This window comes from Pinus tabuliformis, chromosome 1_2, assembly GCF_031772625.1.
Source record: "Pinus tabuliformis cultivar Carrire ecotype Pingquan chromosome 1_2, CPIR1, whole genome shotgun sequence".
Lineage (NCBI taxonomy): Eukaryota > Viridiplantae > Streptophyta > Pinopsida > Pinales > Pinaceae > Pinus > Pinus tabuliformis.
Window position 1 is genome coordinate 536733268 of NC_142298.1, and position 17129 is coordinate 536750396.

The following is a 17129-nucleotide window of genomic DNA, read 5'->3' on the forward strand; positions in this document are numbered from 1 at the left end:
ATATTGTATGCAAGTTATTTGTAAAGGGTTGGCTAGCTTGTAACTTCTGGGAGACTGTGGGAAAGAAACTATGTTTCTGTACTATGTATTTTTGACAGAGAATTAATGAAAGGCAGCGGCTCTATTTCATGAGATTATTATGGTTGTGAGTGTAGCAAATGTGTTCTTATGTTCCATATGTATCTTGTTATGTTTTATAATTCAATTCACGTTTCATTTCAGTGAAATTTTCTAAGTGAGATTAGGTAGAATTCCATTTATATTGCTCTGCCTGTGGGAAAATTTCATGTACAGTGTTATTCTTCTGTTGAAAAGGATTCATTCGACTATGCCCTTTTCACTTTCTTCAGCAATCTTTCCATTCCGCGTTACCTTAAACTAAAATTTCTGCTCTTTCCGCCTACCTTGCCTCACGGAATAATCTGTGCCTTCATATTCAATTCTCTGTTCTTTGCTGAGCGCCAGTCCCATAAACATCCCAGAAGCTCGGCCATTCATAAAATTGTTTCCAGAATCCCTTTCACTTAATATCCTAAGGTAAATATTGCATTGTAAGTCATCTCAGATCATTTTTTCTTATCCATTCACTGAGCGTGACTCGAAGAGAGCCCTCTCCTGCTCTGTTAGGGCTAGCTACCAAACTGAGCATGGTTTGTAGTTACCCTAATTTTTGCCTTCCTTCAGCCTAAGGAAGATTTAGCTACTAACATAGTGGCGACCCCACTTGGGACAAGTTGAAAATCAAATCCACTTGTTTAATAATAATTCTAGGCTTCCGGATGATGAGCTTAGGATTGGAAAGGATGAGTAAGTTGGTTGTGTCTCGTAATTCCTCTCAATAGCACGTTGGCTTCGAGGCGATACCAGAGCCAATCCAGACCCGGATCCTCCTCATATTAACGAAAACCTCAATTTGATCCCAAGACTCCTTCATCAAGAAAGCACCATAACTCCCGTGTTCAAATCCCATTCATGTCCCGACATTTTTGAGTATCTTGAAGAGCTTGAGTTTGACGAACGATTTGAGATATCACTGTTTTAGTCTAAATCTGAAAGGGCTGTAGACTATACCGTCCCCAATCCGTAATTTCTTGTAGACCTTGAAACAGAAAGAGCTAATAGATTAATTGATAATTACATTGCAACACAGCCCCAAACTCCAATTGCAAGCCCCTTGCAAACTGTGCACACTCCTCCAACACCTCCAAGGCCAAATCCACCGAGAATGATGGCTGCCCGTTTCGCACCCCTTGTTCTGCCCCAAGTCCTAGATGACATGCCAAATGATTATCAAAGTAAAATCCCATTTTTTGATGGCACTCCTAATAGCATTACTACTCAGCAACATGTAGACAAAATGGTAGACTTCTATGAACTTCATGAGATCGATGCGGAGAACGTGGCGATGAGGCTCTTTGTGCAAACATTTGCAGGTGATGTGAGGAAATGGTTCAGAGGTTTGATGGCTGCAAGTATCACTACCTTGGCTGAACTACAAAGACAATTTTTGAACCAGTGGGAAGTGAAAAAGAATCCCCTTCAAATTCTGGCCGAGTATGAACAAATCAAACAGAATGTCGGTGAGTCGGTCCAAGATTATTGTGTTAGATTTAATGCAGTCTACAATGAAATTCCAGATCATCTAAAGCCACCTGTGGGACTAGCAATGATGAAGTTTCCAGATGGTTTTGATGCTGACATGGCATACCAATTAAGAGAGAGAGAACCGACTACAATGGAAGACATGCAGAAAATTGCGGTCAGCATTGAGGCAAATCTACTGTCCAAAAGAGCTAGAGCGAAAGCAGAGAAGAAAACCACTATGAAAGAAGAATCTTCTTCAATGGATCAGCTTCTCAAAAAGGTAGAGCAGATGCTTGAAAGGGTAAAACTTGACAAGCCAGAGCCACAAGTTAAGAATCCTAACTTTTGTGGCCAACAACAGCCACAATATAGAATAAGACAAAGAGATCAGTGGACTCAAGAGCAGACAGCACAACAACCGGTACAAACACCTTTGCAATAGAATTTTGTGCATGGACCGGAGTTAGATGAGGACGAGAATATAATAGGCGAGGAAAACCATCTCTTTACTCTAGATGAGCTGCCTACTTACATCACCGAAGAGGAAGAATGTGCAGTAAATTCAGCTACACACCAAGACACTGATTTTATTCTAGCTAGCGACATCGTGTTGGAGGAAGAATCAGAAGAATATCAAATGGGGGTATATGAATGCTTTGTATGCACAACAACAGCGATATTCCCTTAGAAACAGAGACGTGCTGGCCAAACCAATTCAGAAAAAGGAGGGGGAACAACAAAAAATGATTCATCAGCTACGCAAAGAAAAGGAAAGGAGGCGGTTGGTCCGGTGAGCAGCAAATCAAAATCAGCAGAACAGTCACAGCAACCAGCCACATCAAAAGAAAAGGAAAGGAAAGAGATCCCAGTCAAAGAGGTAGAAAAAAATCATGCTTTCAGCCTAGAGAATGAGATTTCCAAGTTAAAGGTATCCATCCCTTTGACTGAAATAATGAAGAATAGTAGTTATAGAGGACAGATTTCTAAAATGTTGAATTTGGACCCAATGTCCGACATGGTAAATGTAGAAGATGATCAGCCTGAAATGATTTTTGGACCAGAAATGAATGGTGAGTCTCCTGATAGCGATGTGCCACCCTTCTATATCAGTTTACGATTGCATGATTTTGTGTTACACAATGCCATGTTCGATTCCGAAGCTTCTCACAATCTCATGCCCAAGGCTATCATGGATAAGCTTGGTCTAGACATCACCCAACAATATCATGATCTCTATTCATTCGATTCCAACAGAGTAAGATGTATAGGACTCATCAAAGACTTGGTTGTGAGTTTGGATCAGCTTCCTGTGAAAAATGTTCTGATGGATGTGGTGGTAGCAGATATTCCTCCAAGGTTTGGCATGCTTCTTTCCAGGTCTTGGGTAGAGAAATTGAAAGGGACACTACAGCTAGATTTCTCCTATGCAACAATCCCGGTGTTTAGACAAATGAGGAAGTTATACCGGGAACAAAATATGAAATATATGATCACAAGCAAGGAGAAACTGATAAATCATCCTATTAAATATGTACATACAGATTTAGAGTCTTTTGTTTTGTTTTCAGATAGTTTAAATGAGATAGATAATCAGATAGTAGAAGCAGACGACATTCCAGAAATAACAGAAAATTTCAGAGAAATTTTGAAGAAAGAAAGACAAGAAAAGTAGCAAAAGATTGGGCAATCAGTTGAAAACGATGGACAGCAAGCAGACAAGGCATGGAAAACAGATTTCCAGCACTTACAAGAGGAGGAAGAAGGCTTGAGGACCATGGATTTTGATGGAGCAGTAGGGAATGATGGTGTTGGTATTGGTATTTGGGTATGCAATCCTTTCTCCGCCCTAAACAAAATGCCTAGCAGCGTGAGAGTTTGCTCTTACAAGCTGGCCTTTGAATGTTCAAATAATGAAGCTGAGTATGAAGCTCTGATTGTTGGCCTGAAGATTCTTAGAAAGCTGAATGCAAAGAGGATTTCGGTATATGGCGACTCCGAGTTGGTAATAAAATAGGTCAGAGGTGAGTATCAAGCAAAATATCCTAGGATGCGTGCCTATTGTAATGCAGTTTTAGACATCTTGAAGTTATTTTCATAATACACCTTGACATGTGTGCCTCGAATACAAAATAGTATTGCTGATGCTCTTGCCAAGGCAGCGAGCAGCTTGAAGATCCCCATGAACTCCAGCAATAAATTTGAAATCCATGTCAAGCATTGTCCAACCATTCCAGACAACCAGCGATATTGGCAAGTGTTTCAAGATGATGAGGAGATTAAAGATTTTCTACTCAACAAAGGCAAGTTAAAAGAAGCCACAATTGATGTGGAAAACGATGAGGGCAGAGGGAATGGTATAGATGAATTGCAGATCAATCAAATGGACGTATTACAGCTGAATAATAACATCATTCCTAAAGGCTTGATACCCCTAGAGGAACTTTTTGATCAGGATGATGTAGCCTGCAAGCCAACATTGCAGCTGATAGAGAAGGGTGTAGAAGAAGTCAACATCGGTACAGCTGCCAATCCAAAGTTGGTAAAATTGTCCAAAGCATTACCACCAAAGATCAAGGACAAATACATCAGTTTGATGGCTTCATTTGCAGATGTGTTTGCTTGGGATTATTCTGATTTAAAGACCTATGATACAAATATTATTCAGCACACAATACCTATCAAGCCCAATCAAAAACCATTTAGACAAAAGCTGAGAAGGATAAATCCAAATTTGCTGCCATCTATCTAAAAGGAGGTAAATAGGTTGTACAAGTCAGGTATCATTGTACCTATTAGATTTTTAGACTAGATATCTAACTTAGTACATGTACGCAAGAAGACCGGTGAGATCCGCCTATGCATTGATTTCAGAAATCTAAATAAGGTCTCATTGAAGGACAACTATCCGCTGCCCAAGATGGACCTTATACTTTAGCGAGTAGTGGGGGCATCTCATATGTCCCCGCTGGATGGTTATTCCAGATATAACCAAATTTTCGTCCATGAAGATGATAGAGACAAAACAGCATTCACCACTCCATGGGGAACCTTTCACTATGCCAAAATGCCCTTCGGTTTAAAGAATACAGGTGCCACATTTCAGCGGGCAATGGACTTGGCGTTTGTAAATGAGAAGGATGTGTTTTTGGTGGTGTACTTGGATGATTTGACGATATTTTCCAAATCTGATGAAGAGCACATGCATCACCTAAAAATTGTCTTTCAAAAATGCAGGAAATACGGTCTATCACTGAATCCTAAGAAGAGCTTGTTCGCCATGGAGGAAGGAAAATTACTTGGGCACATCATTTCAAAGGATGGCATTCATACAGACCCAGCACGTGTGCAAGAAATTTAGCAAATCGATCTGCCCAGGAACAAAAAGGAAATACAATCATTCAATGGTAAGATGAATTTTCTGCGTCGTTTTGTGCCTAATCTTGTAGAACACTTGAAAGAAATGACGAACATGCTTAAGAAGGACAGCCAAGTGAAATGGACAGAGGAGGCCGTAAAATCTTTCAACCTAGTCAAAGTGGCCCTTTCTTCAGCTCTAGTTCTAGTTAGCCCGGACTACACTCAAGATTTCATATTGTTTTCATTTGCTTCTGAGCACACTATGGCAGCAGTATTATTGCAGAAGATGGATGATCATGAAAGACCCATTGCATTCTTCAGCAGGGCTATAAGGGATGCAGCTTTGAAGTACAACATCATTGAGAAGCAAGCCCTGGCATTGGTGAAGGCATTGAAGGATTTCTGGGTGTATATCCTACATTCTCACATTCTAGCCTATGTTCCTAATACTGCTGTAAAAGATGTTTTAGTGCAGACCGATCCAGAAGGGAGAAGAGGCAAATGGATTGCAGCCTTGCTGGAATATGATGTGGAGATAAAGCCTACAAAGCTGGTCAAAGGATAGGGGTTGGCGAAGCTAATGGCTGAATCAAGCTTGCATGCCTTGGACATAAATCTGATCACTGCCATGTCCGATGAGAATGAGGAAGGAACGTCAATTCAGGTATCCCAAATGTTTACTTTGTCCCCATGGTATTCAGATATAATATATGTGCTGAAAAATCTATCACCACCACCCGGCATGACTAGAAACAAAGCGAGAACACTCAAATTGAAGGCTGCCAAGTTTTGTTTTTTGAATTCCACACTGTATTGGAAAGATCCCGGTGGCATTTTGTTAAATTGTTTGGTGGAAGAGGAGGCAAAGAAAGTCATGAACGATTTCCACGGAGGAGAGTGTGGAGGTCATCTTTTTTGGAAGTCAACAGCGAATAAAATTTTGAGAGCAGGGTACTACTGGCCTACTTTGTTTGCTGATGTGAATAAGATGGTCAAGTGTTGTCATAAATGTCAAATTTTCGAAGGAAAACAGAAATTGCAGCCTTTGCCACTTAAGCCTATTGAAGTGAGCGCTCCATTCCAGCAGTGGGGGTTGGATTTCATAGGGGAAATTCATCCCGCCTCTTCCGGATAGCATAGTTGGATCCTTATAGCGACGAAATATTTCACAAAATGGATTGAGGCAGCCCCTACCAGACAAGTGACGAACACGGTAATCATTTCATTTCTCGAAAATAACATCTTGTCTCACTTTGGTTGTCCAAACAAATTAATCACTGATAATGCAGCAGCTTACAAATCTAAAAGGATGGTAGAATTTTGTCATAAATATCACATAATTTTGGGTCATTCAACTGCCTATCATCTGCAAGGCAATGGATTGGTAGAATCTTCAAATAAATCTTTGGTCAACATCATCAAGAAGCTGCTGGAAATAAATAAGAAGAGCTAGAACAAGAGATTGGTCCATGTGCTTTGGGCAGATCGGATCAGTCAGAAAAAGTCTATTGGTATGTCACCATTTGAGCTGGTTTATGGAGTGGACACATTATTTCCCGCTTCTCTTGCTGCCCTGGTGGTCAAACTTCTTTAGGAGGCTGGCAGTGAGGAAGATCCCATGCAGAGAAGGCTGAATCAAATGATCCACTTGCAGCAAAAAAGAGAAGAAGTTTTCAAAAACACATCCAAGTTGCAGGAGAAGATAAAGAAAATCTATGACATAAAAGCAAAAGCAGATAAATTTCAGTTGGATGATTTGGTGCTGAAGTGGGATGCAAGGAATGAAGAGAAAGGCAAGCACAGAAAGTTCGAAAATCTGTGGAAAGGTCCTTTCAATATTGCAGCATATAGGGGTCAAAATGCCTTTCTTCTGAATGAAATGAACGAGGAAGATTTTCCTGGAGGGCCGATCAATGGTCGGCTGCTCAAGCGGTATCACTGTTGATCTATTAACGCTGCTTCCACTGTCATTGTAAATACCATTTTTATTTCGGTTTGTTTTCAGTCTGTAAAGTCAGTTTTTGAGTCATTTCAATGTCAAGTTTGAGTTAATTTCTTGGTTATTCCAGTTTTATAAATAAGTCAGATTCCTATGCTGTTTATCAAAATGATGACTCCATAGCCCAATGGACAAAAGGCACTGTCTAGCTCCTCTAGAGATCTGCTGTTCTTGGCACCTACCATGCCCCATTGGAGCCAATGTTAGAGTCGGTCTGGTCAGCCCTCCGTCAGAGATCAAAACTCGTTGTGCATTTCAATTTTAGGTGTCCCGCTCCATTCAATCAGCTGCATTTTGCTAGGGACATGCCATGATCTGATGGAGAAAGTCATCCTAGTCATTTTCCCTCATGTCTGGCCCCTGCTGGTTTAGGTATTGATCCATAATCACTGAAATTCATGATAGTCAAGGTCTGGTCCTATTACAGGGCAAAGTCATCTTTTATGTTTGGGTCTAGGAAATCATCAATTTTGTCTTTGAAAACATGTCCAGAACAAGCCATGCAGGCCAGAGGGAGACCTTATACAGCTATGGTTCAGAAAGCTTCATCATCACCTAAAGGGACTTCGACTCTTCTTCAAAACTCCGTTTTGAAGAAAAGTCAAACAAGGTCAATTATGACAAAATTCTCCAAAAAATCGACAGTTGAATTTTTCAGATGCAGTCATGGTTTCCATGGCCAAATGCCCAGTCACACAGTCTCCACAAAGAAATGCTAAAAATTTCATTATTTGAGCCAAAATGACAAAGGAAAAGTAAAAATCAAGGTGTTTTGAAATCAATGAAAAAGTGCAAAACTCAACATTAGAAAAGGGGGTTTTCAAAGAGGCAAAAATCAAACCCATCTCTCCCAAGCCTATATATAATTGTTTTTGCCCAAATCAAAGCCATTGTGATCTTGCAAGACTTGGAGAGACATTCCAAAAGTGCGAGAGCGAAATCGTGAGAGTTTGGGTGAAGGAGAGCTGGTTTTCAAGGAGCGCGACGCATACACCAAGGAGCGCGGTGCACACAAAGGGCGTGGCGCACACGCAGCCTATCTGCTGTTCAGTTTTCTCAAGGGCGTGATGCACACCCAACGCGCGGTGCAATGGGAATGGCGCGCGATGCACATAGCCAAGGGCATAAAACAATTGCCAAACCGCTTCAAATCTTGGTGAGGGCTAGCAAAACAAGAGGTAGGCCCTGTTGACACTTCTTCTCCATCAATTTTGTCATTAATATGGTGTGTATAAGATGTTTAAATGGTACCCAAAAGCACAATGGCCTACCATGAAAAATCACCAAGAAAAACAATGGATGAGGTTGCAAGATTGTGATGTTAGCACCAAGGTCTCTCCCCTCCCCTGTTTGTTTTCCCTCTCCTCTCATTTTTCCCCATCTCCCCTTGACCATTTTTCCCTAAAGGCCGCCCTAGATCCACCACTAAAACCCTCCCCCTATTCTTCCAAGCAAGTCTGGGTGACTTTGGCAATGCGCGGCACACTCAGGGCACGCGGCGCACTGGGAGCCGGGCCACAGTGTAAAATTGCCACTGGCGTAGCGCACTGGGCAAAGCGTGCGGAACACAGAAATATAAGCCTAGAAAACCACAAATTCGCCTAAAAATTTTGTGAATGCCTATCAAACTTGAAAGGCAAACCAACTACTTTCACTCTTACTTCAAAATTGAGAAGAGTAACATGATTTTGAGACTATGAATTAAATACAAAAGTTTTGATAAAGCCAACCAAAGAAGACACAAAGAAAAATCAAGGAACTAGGGTTTTGCTACAGTGACAATGGTGCAAAAGTATCCTTATACCCCACTCCTATCAACTAATTTCCCTGTATCATTTTCCCCTAATCATCACCCTAGCACCAATGCAATCATATTCCTTTTTCCCCCTCCTCATATGACTCAAAAACCCAAACCCTATTAAAACAAATTCAAAACCCTACCCCATCAAATCCATACCCAAAAAAACTCCCAAATCCATGATAAATCTCTCCCTTTAGCCCCTATTCCCATTTCATCATTCCTCTCCTCATACTCCCTGTTTTATTGTCCCCTTGGTGACAAATTTTCAGAGATTTTACCAGTTCCATTGGATTCAGAGGGCAGCATAAAACTCAGGGTACAAACAACAGTAATGGCATCAGAAGTTTCATCAGAGTATGAGGAGGGGACCCACAGTGACACATCTTTAGGAGAGAGGGCCCATAGGAGACATAACCGAAGTGGCAGATATCTTAGAGATGAGCCGAACACCCTCACTGAGCTGTAGGCATGCCCTCTTGCCATGTCTTGTTTCTAGCACTTGGCATGCTATGAATTTTGTCAAAGGGTGGCAAATGTCAGAGTCCATCATGAGTTGGCCCGTCTTTTTGCACTTCATCTACAGGGAGGTCAATCTATCCTGGTTGGGGTCACTTTCACATTGACACCGGAAACCATATCAGTGGAAACAGGAATACCGAACATTGGGGAACAACGACATAAGAAAAAGAAGGTGGAGAGACATCATTATGAGCCTTACATCAAGAACAGTTGTTTCAGCCAGCTCACCAGAGTTTTTCCATTCAGATTTTTGAGGGATGAGTATGCCCCACTCATGAGGTTGATCATGAAGTATTTCAGTTGTGAGGGAACGTTTTCCCGCCTCTATGCCTATCACATCAGGTTGCTCATGCACTTCACCATGGTACGGATGATGAGCCTCCCATTTTTCATTTGCAACAACATTGAGAAGATGAAAAACTTCATGCAGTGCAAGACCCCTCGACAGCAGCTAAACAATGTTTATCATTTTGCTCTCATCCGGATTTTAGTGGACCATCAGTTGGGATTGCAGGGTATTGCTTCAGAGGACTTCATCTCCCATGATTTCTTCAGCGCTCCACGGTGGTATCAGAGGCAGAGCATGAGGTGGGGGGTCCTTCACATCAGTTTAAGCGCCATGATACTGCCACCATGCCAGTATACATCACCTATCAGTAAGGCAATAGACCCTTATTTGTAGCAGCAAAGCCACTGTTATCTCCACCCGGGGTGGAAGGGGCCTCGCTTCCAACATCAGCATCACAGGAGCAGGGTAAGGGCAAGGAGCCAGTACAGGAGGAAGGGCCATCACGTGAGCGAGAGACCGAGTTTGTCCTCCTCCAGGATGATGAGACAGATGCAAAACCAACAAATGCTGAGCTTGGGGAGATCATTCAGGAGCAGCAATCAGTGATTGAGAACTTATCCCTGGACTTGGAAAGGGCCAAATGGAACGTGTAGTATCTGGAGCAGAGGAACAAGCAACTTGAGGATCGGCTAGCTGAGATAGAGTTGCAAATGATCAAGGAAAACTGGCAACACATCCTGGCAGCACAAGGCAGACCTATGGAGCAAAGAGACGAGGACTGGGAGTATGTGTTAGAGAAAGTGAACGTTCACTTGGAGTAGTGGTTGGATAAGGCTAACAGGGAGAAAGACATGCTGAGGCGCATGACTCACCACTACATGGCCCGAAACATGAGCTCCAAAGCAAGAATCAGGAGCCTAAAGGCAAGATTGAGCAAAGCGACAAAAGAGGCAAAGGAGGCAAAGGAGGCAAAGGAGCAAGATCGGCTTCGAATCTTGGCTGAGGCTTCCTTGGCACAGCATAGCACTTCATAGAGAACTTCCAGCCCAAATTTCAAAATATTTGGGCAAATTTTGGTCACTTGGCAAATTTTTGGATAAAAAACAGGAAGTTCCTCCCCGTGCACCGCGCCACTGGCGCGAAGCTAAAATTATAGGGCTCTAATCAAGGAACGGCTTGCATATTTGGATTTAGTATAAAAAATTATGACTACTGGTGATCGGGCAAGAAATTTTGAGAAGATCTGGGTCTCCTAAAGGTCAAAAAACACCCAAAAATGGCCTCTCTACCACATTTTTGACACACAAAACGCAGTCTTGGGAGAATGAAGATTTGGAGGGGAAAGTGAGCACCAAATTTGGAAATTCCAGTGGGGTTAGAAGTAGACAGGACAGGCTTTCCAACAAGACCACTTGGGCACATTTTGGACACCTGCAAGTGCCCCAAAACAGGCTCCAAAGTGGCGCGACGCACAGAGAATTTGGCGCGGTGCACAGAGGAAAAAACTACCAATTTGCTCCCGTTTCGCGAAATTTCAGGTCGTGACTTCTCCAAGTGGGCCCGGTCATCTACACTTGAGTTTTTTGGCACCAAAGGTGGAATTTAAAGAGTTTTTCCTCCATATGGGCTTCTATCCAAGTGGCGAAGGAAGGCAAACGGTCACCCCAATTCCAAATGTCATGTTTGCAGTGCTGCACCTGTAGCTGAGGGTTGGCTCTCCATCTCCATTTTGCAATGATTCGAGTAACTCCCCAACCCTTGGGTGTTCTATCTCTTCCTCACACATTCTATATATTGTATGCAAGTTATTTGCAAAGGGTTGGCTGGCTTGTAACTTCTGGAAGACTGTGGGAAAGAAACTCTGTTTCTGCATTGTGTATTTTTGATAGAGAATTAATGAAAGGCAATGGCTCTGTTTCATGAGATTCTTGTGGTTGTGAGCGTAGAAAATGTGTTCTTATGTTCCATATGTATCTTGTTATGTTTTATAATTCAATTCACGTTTCATTTCAGTGAAATTTTCTAAGTGAGATTAGGTAGAATTCAATCTATATTGCTCTGCCTGTGGGAAAATTTCATGTACAGTGTTATTCTTCTGTTGAAAAGGATTCATGCAACTATGCCCTTTTCACTTTCTTCAGCAATCTTTCCATTTTGCGTTACCTTAAACAAAAATTGCTGCCCTTTCTGCCTACCTTGTCTCACAGAATAATCTGTGCCTTCATATTCAATTCTCTATTCTTTGCTGAGCGCCAGTCCCATAAACATCCCAGAAGCTCAGTCATTCATAAAATTGTTTCCAAAATCCCTTTTCACTTACTAGCCTAAGGTAAATATTGCATTGTAAGTCATCTCAGACTAGTTTTTCTTATCCATTCACTAAGTGTGACTCGAAGAGAGCCCTCTCCTGCTCTGGTAGGGCTAGCTACCAGACTGAGCGTGGTTTGTGGTTACCCTAATTTTTGCCTTCCTTCAGCCTAAGGCAGATTTAGCTACTAACAGTTGTAACACCTTCAGTCCCAGTGAACTTAGGCATATACTTTTGATATTCTCCAGTAGGCATGGCATTCAAAGGAGTGGGCAGTACTAGAGGTCCATACCTAGCGACTATGATTATTTCCATTTTGGTAGGTGTTGCCATAGCTATAGTGGCTATAAGGGTACTAGAAGTCTGAATGACAGAGGGTTGAGGAGTGACTGATAGGACTAAAGTATTATGATGGATAGCAGGAGAGGCCTCCTTTAGGCTTACAACGCAAGGAGAACCTAAAGAATAAGGAGCTATATGAATCTCTAAGATTTTTCTTCACTGCTAGTATTAGATGCTATACTCTCAACATGTATTTGTTCTATTATAGGATTTTCTTGGAGAGATATAGAATATTGTTTAGAACTACCTGAACCTGATGCTTCTTTCTGCAATGCCTTTCTTTCTTTGATGATTTTTCAGGGTCAAGTACTGGGTTAGCTCGTGGCTTTTGAGGATTTCTCTGAGTATGCCTCACAAACTAAGCCAGAACTATGGAGTGGAGTCGCCAAGAGGGTTGTCTTCTAGTAGAGTAGCCATATAGATAATTACAACCCAAATAGTGTCCAGGATTTTTCTATCATCAAAACTGGATTTTTGTCGTCCCCCAGGGAAGCTGATCTTTAGTCTCCTTTCCCCCCCAATGGCGCCAATTATGTTAGCACTCCAGGAAACTCTCATAGGTTGTAGCTCGGAGATGCCTGGAAACATATAAATCTTCAATATCATTCTCTAAACTATTGGAATGGGTTAGGGTTTGGATCAAGTCAGATGACTATTTCAACCCTGTTTTCACTCAAGACATGCATGAACACCCTCAGCTTGACAAGGCTTTCGATCGCTAATGCTCAATAGTTTATAGATTCAATGAATAGATGGAGAATCCTGATTGTACCAGTAGATACATAAATAAACACATATGAATGGATAGCTACAGACAGTAAATGAATCTTACAAATCTAATTTATCAATGCAGAGATAAGATGACAGTCATCTGGCATTCGACATAGAAGAAAACATGAATAATCTATTCAAGTGCAAGCTTGGAACAGAGGAGAAGATGGCGATTGAACATTTAATAGCAAAAGAAGCTTGTATTACTGGAATGAAGATGAGACATTGGTAGGAATAGAGTATGCACATTCTCCAAAAGTTGAACCCCTATTACTTTGAACTTTAGGCATCTATAAGATTTTTATAATACTCTTGAATCTCTCTGAGGCTCGAGATGTCTTAATCTATCCGCTCTGTCTTCTAACTACTTGATGCCATAACTAGACAAACATGAGCTCAGAGAGATTTGTTTCTAACAAACACGGTAATCAAATTTTGGTAATTTTGCCACGCTGTTAGGTGGTTCACTCATGCAAGTGCGTTCCATGATCATTTCTGTTGGTTTGGCTACATCAAGTTGTTGTTTTTTCCTCTTTCGGCCATGCATTCTGTTATTTCATTTCAACTGTCCAACTGTCCAACTGTCAAAACACTAACAAAGCCAACAATTTTCCTCCCCAGGTGACTCGTGGGAAGTGGGGTATGGGGTCATTGGATTGTGTGGATCGACAGTCAGGATGTTGGTCTGGGGCAGAGAACAAGCCAAGGAAGAGTAGATGAGAGAGTGCATAGGAGCCATTGGATCGATATGATCAATGGATAGGATCATATCACAGAGATAGAGGAATTGATATCGCATTGGCGGGTTTAAAAGTGAACAATGCTATTTCAGGTGAGATCACAATAAGTAAGTGGTAATTCGGATTGGCACTCGATTCCACTCATCAAGTGACACGTAGTAGCAAGGAGGAGAGAGGAAATTTCTTTATTGGGTGGGTATCCCTCTCCCTTGTTGCTTGAGCGATATGTGTGATAGCCGTTAGATCTAGCAGAAATGATCTAACGGTGGTGATTGGTCGGAGTAGGTGAGCGTAAATCATTAGTCAGATGAGGTGTGGACTGTCATATCAGTGGGAAGATCAATGGTAGGGATCGGAGAATGGAGAGCACAACGAAAAGTGAGATAAACCGAGAGAAGACCCACCAATATTTAAGAGTGCAGGTGTATGATTTTTGAAGTCCGGCTTATGGTCAAAGTGAGCAAGAGGAGACATGGACCATTGAAGCTAAAATAGGGGACATTTCTGTTAAAATAGCAGCAGTGCACCTCAGGGATAAGAGGGAGTATCATTCCCCTGAAAGAATGAGGGATGCACTAGAGAGGACCCCACTATATAGGAAAGCACTATAGAGACTCAAAATCAACTGGATTGGCTTGAAACTGAGTCCACTATTGCTCTTGGGTATGTTAGAAGGAAGAAAGGAAGAAGAAGAAAGAAAGCAGTGGGAGGAAATAGATAAGCATGCATTATTTTATCCACGAGAGGAGAGTACATCAATAGAAGCCTCAAATATCAGAGAGGCCATAAGAGAAATGAAAGACATGGACATAGATTAAGTTTCTCATAGGATGATAAGCACTTTCAGTAGGTTTTGTTTAATCTGCAAGTATTTGAATGATTACTTAGTTTTATTCCATTTGTAGATAGATAGATCATTGGTACAATAGTGATAATAGACACTCCAGAAAATATTTTGATAGTGACCCCTTCCTCATCTCCCTTATGGGATCATGATTTGAGGATTCCAATTGTTAGTTTCAGTCAGTTCTGCCTATCACCAGTGATCAAATATGCTTTTACCAAGTTTTGTTATGGGTCTCAAAGTCAAATTTATCATGTCATTAGGTTTTCAGAATAAAATTTTGTCACTCATTAGTGTGTCTAGGGTTATTTCTACTCTCTCAAGAGTTTCACATGCCAGTCACTTTCATTTCTCAGTTAAGTGTATCATCATTAAGAGACTATCATTATCATGGCAATCATCACCATCATGATTTCATTCAGTTCAGTGTCTCCATTAGGTCATTATGATTTCAAGGTCACTAAAACTTTCATTTCATGCATAAAATATGGCAAAGGAGGAGTGGTAATAAGCAAGTTTCTTCAATAAATTTTGATTTCAAATGTAATTTTATGTTTTTATATGTAATAAGTACTTTAAATTTCCAAAGGCTACAGTTCAGAGTTCTAAAAAGATCCAATGTTTCAAGAAATTCAATAAAGTTAGAAAGATTCAAATTTCAAAGGCTATAAAGTATGAAGGTTCTAAATTCGATTTTAAAAGGGTAAGATGAGTTTTTTAACTCATTTTCACTCTTAAAAATCTCAAAATCTCTGAGTCATCATTGTGCAAACTCAAAAAGGAGAAAAAATTGTGAAAATTGAGGCTTTTGTTGCATTTTGGGAGAGGTGCAATCTTTCCTGTGACCTTTTTGAGGAGATGCAACCTTTCCTGCAACCTTTCATAGGAGGTGAGACCTTTCCTATGACCTTTTTGTTGGCTGGTGCGGCCCTTCTGGCCCTCGCACGACGCATCTGGAGACACCTTGGGAGAATGAGTTTTTGGAGGTCTTCCCATGAGTCATTTTAAAAAATTCAAGATATTATGGAAACTAGATAGACAAGGCTGGTTTACTGTTCTTTGATATTTCAATTTTTACTTCAGTAAGGGACCTAAAAATGGCCTAAAACTTGGCACTGCGCTTCTGCGATTTTATGAGATTTTAATTAAAATTTCACCGTGTAATTTTTCAAGGTTTCTAGTTTGAATTTTGTAAAAGTCAAAGGGTGAAAGTGGATGAATGTAAATGGTAAAATGTAAGTGTAAATGGGTTGCTATATGGGTAAATAGGTTTCTTATCCTCCATTTATTTCTTTGGATAAATATCTTGTGATAGTTAGATAAAAGAGGAAATGGTTGACTAACCTCCCTAGTATGTAGCAGTGATCAGATAGGTGCATGTATTTGACTTTCTTTGTTGGAAATTCGACCTTCTAGGAAGGATTTCAACTTCAGAGCCTATATGAGGCCTTTTGTAATCATTTTCAAGGGTTGGACGTAGTGGAATTAAGCCTTGAATTCTATTGTAATTGAGAATTTGGCAAGAACTAATAAACAAAGTTTGCAACTATTATAGTGGGATTCCTGTGGTATGGGTTTTAGCAGTGTGTTTCCTTCTGTGACCATAAGTTTGAATGTATTATATTTTTCATTTCCATTTCCATGTTTCATGTGCTTGTTTTCTAAGATAATAAACATAATTCATTCATGTAATGCTCTGTTTTGGGGAATCTTTCACATTATTGTTCATTTTTTTCTGATATAAACAAATTCATTAGACTCATGCTCATTTAGAAACCCTACCTCTCTCCCATATACATAATGACAACCCTAAAATTCTAAAGTTTGTGCCGACATTTCCGCATTACATCTCTACAAATATTATTCTCAAAGCCTAGACCTAGCTCCCTAGAATTAAGCCATCATCCAGCAAACAATCAAAATCAAATCAAACCCTGATCTAAACATATCTAGCCTAAAATCCTTTATATCTCAGTCATCTTTTGACTGTAATTTCATAGAGAGAGCCCTCTCTGGTTTGGTAGGGCTCTCTAACAAACTAAAAGCATGGCCTGTGGTTACCTCCGTTGATTCTTCTCAGCCCCCGACATTGTGGGGGATAACATTTTGGTGTCGTTGTTGGGAACGAAATCCCTATCTTCCCCAAGAAAGAATGACAATGCACTAGATCTGGTTGATGATGGTGGACAACCATCATACTCATAAGAAGGTTGAATGTTTCACCTAGTGACTCCATTGTCAACGGATTCATATTGCAGAACACGTATGGTGACTCCAATCTTGAAGAATCAAGAGTTTCAAAGCGTCATGACGAATCCACTATTCGAAAAATTTACAGCTTGAATAACTGATATACTTGCACCATTCATTAATATGACAGGGTATGTGGTCGATCCCCTTTCTACTGATGGTTTTAAAGAATATTGGAATCATTTTGAGGATTATCAGATTGATGAAGCCTTTTCAAGGTTTTTATCTATCTATTTAAAGACATACAAAGGTAATCCTAAAGATAAGATCAGAATTTTATATGAGTTTGATAGTAAGCTTAAAAACAATATTGAAAATTTAGAAG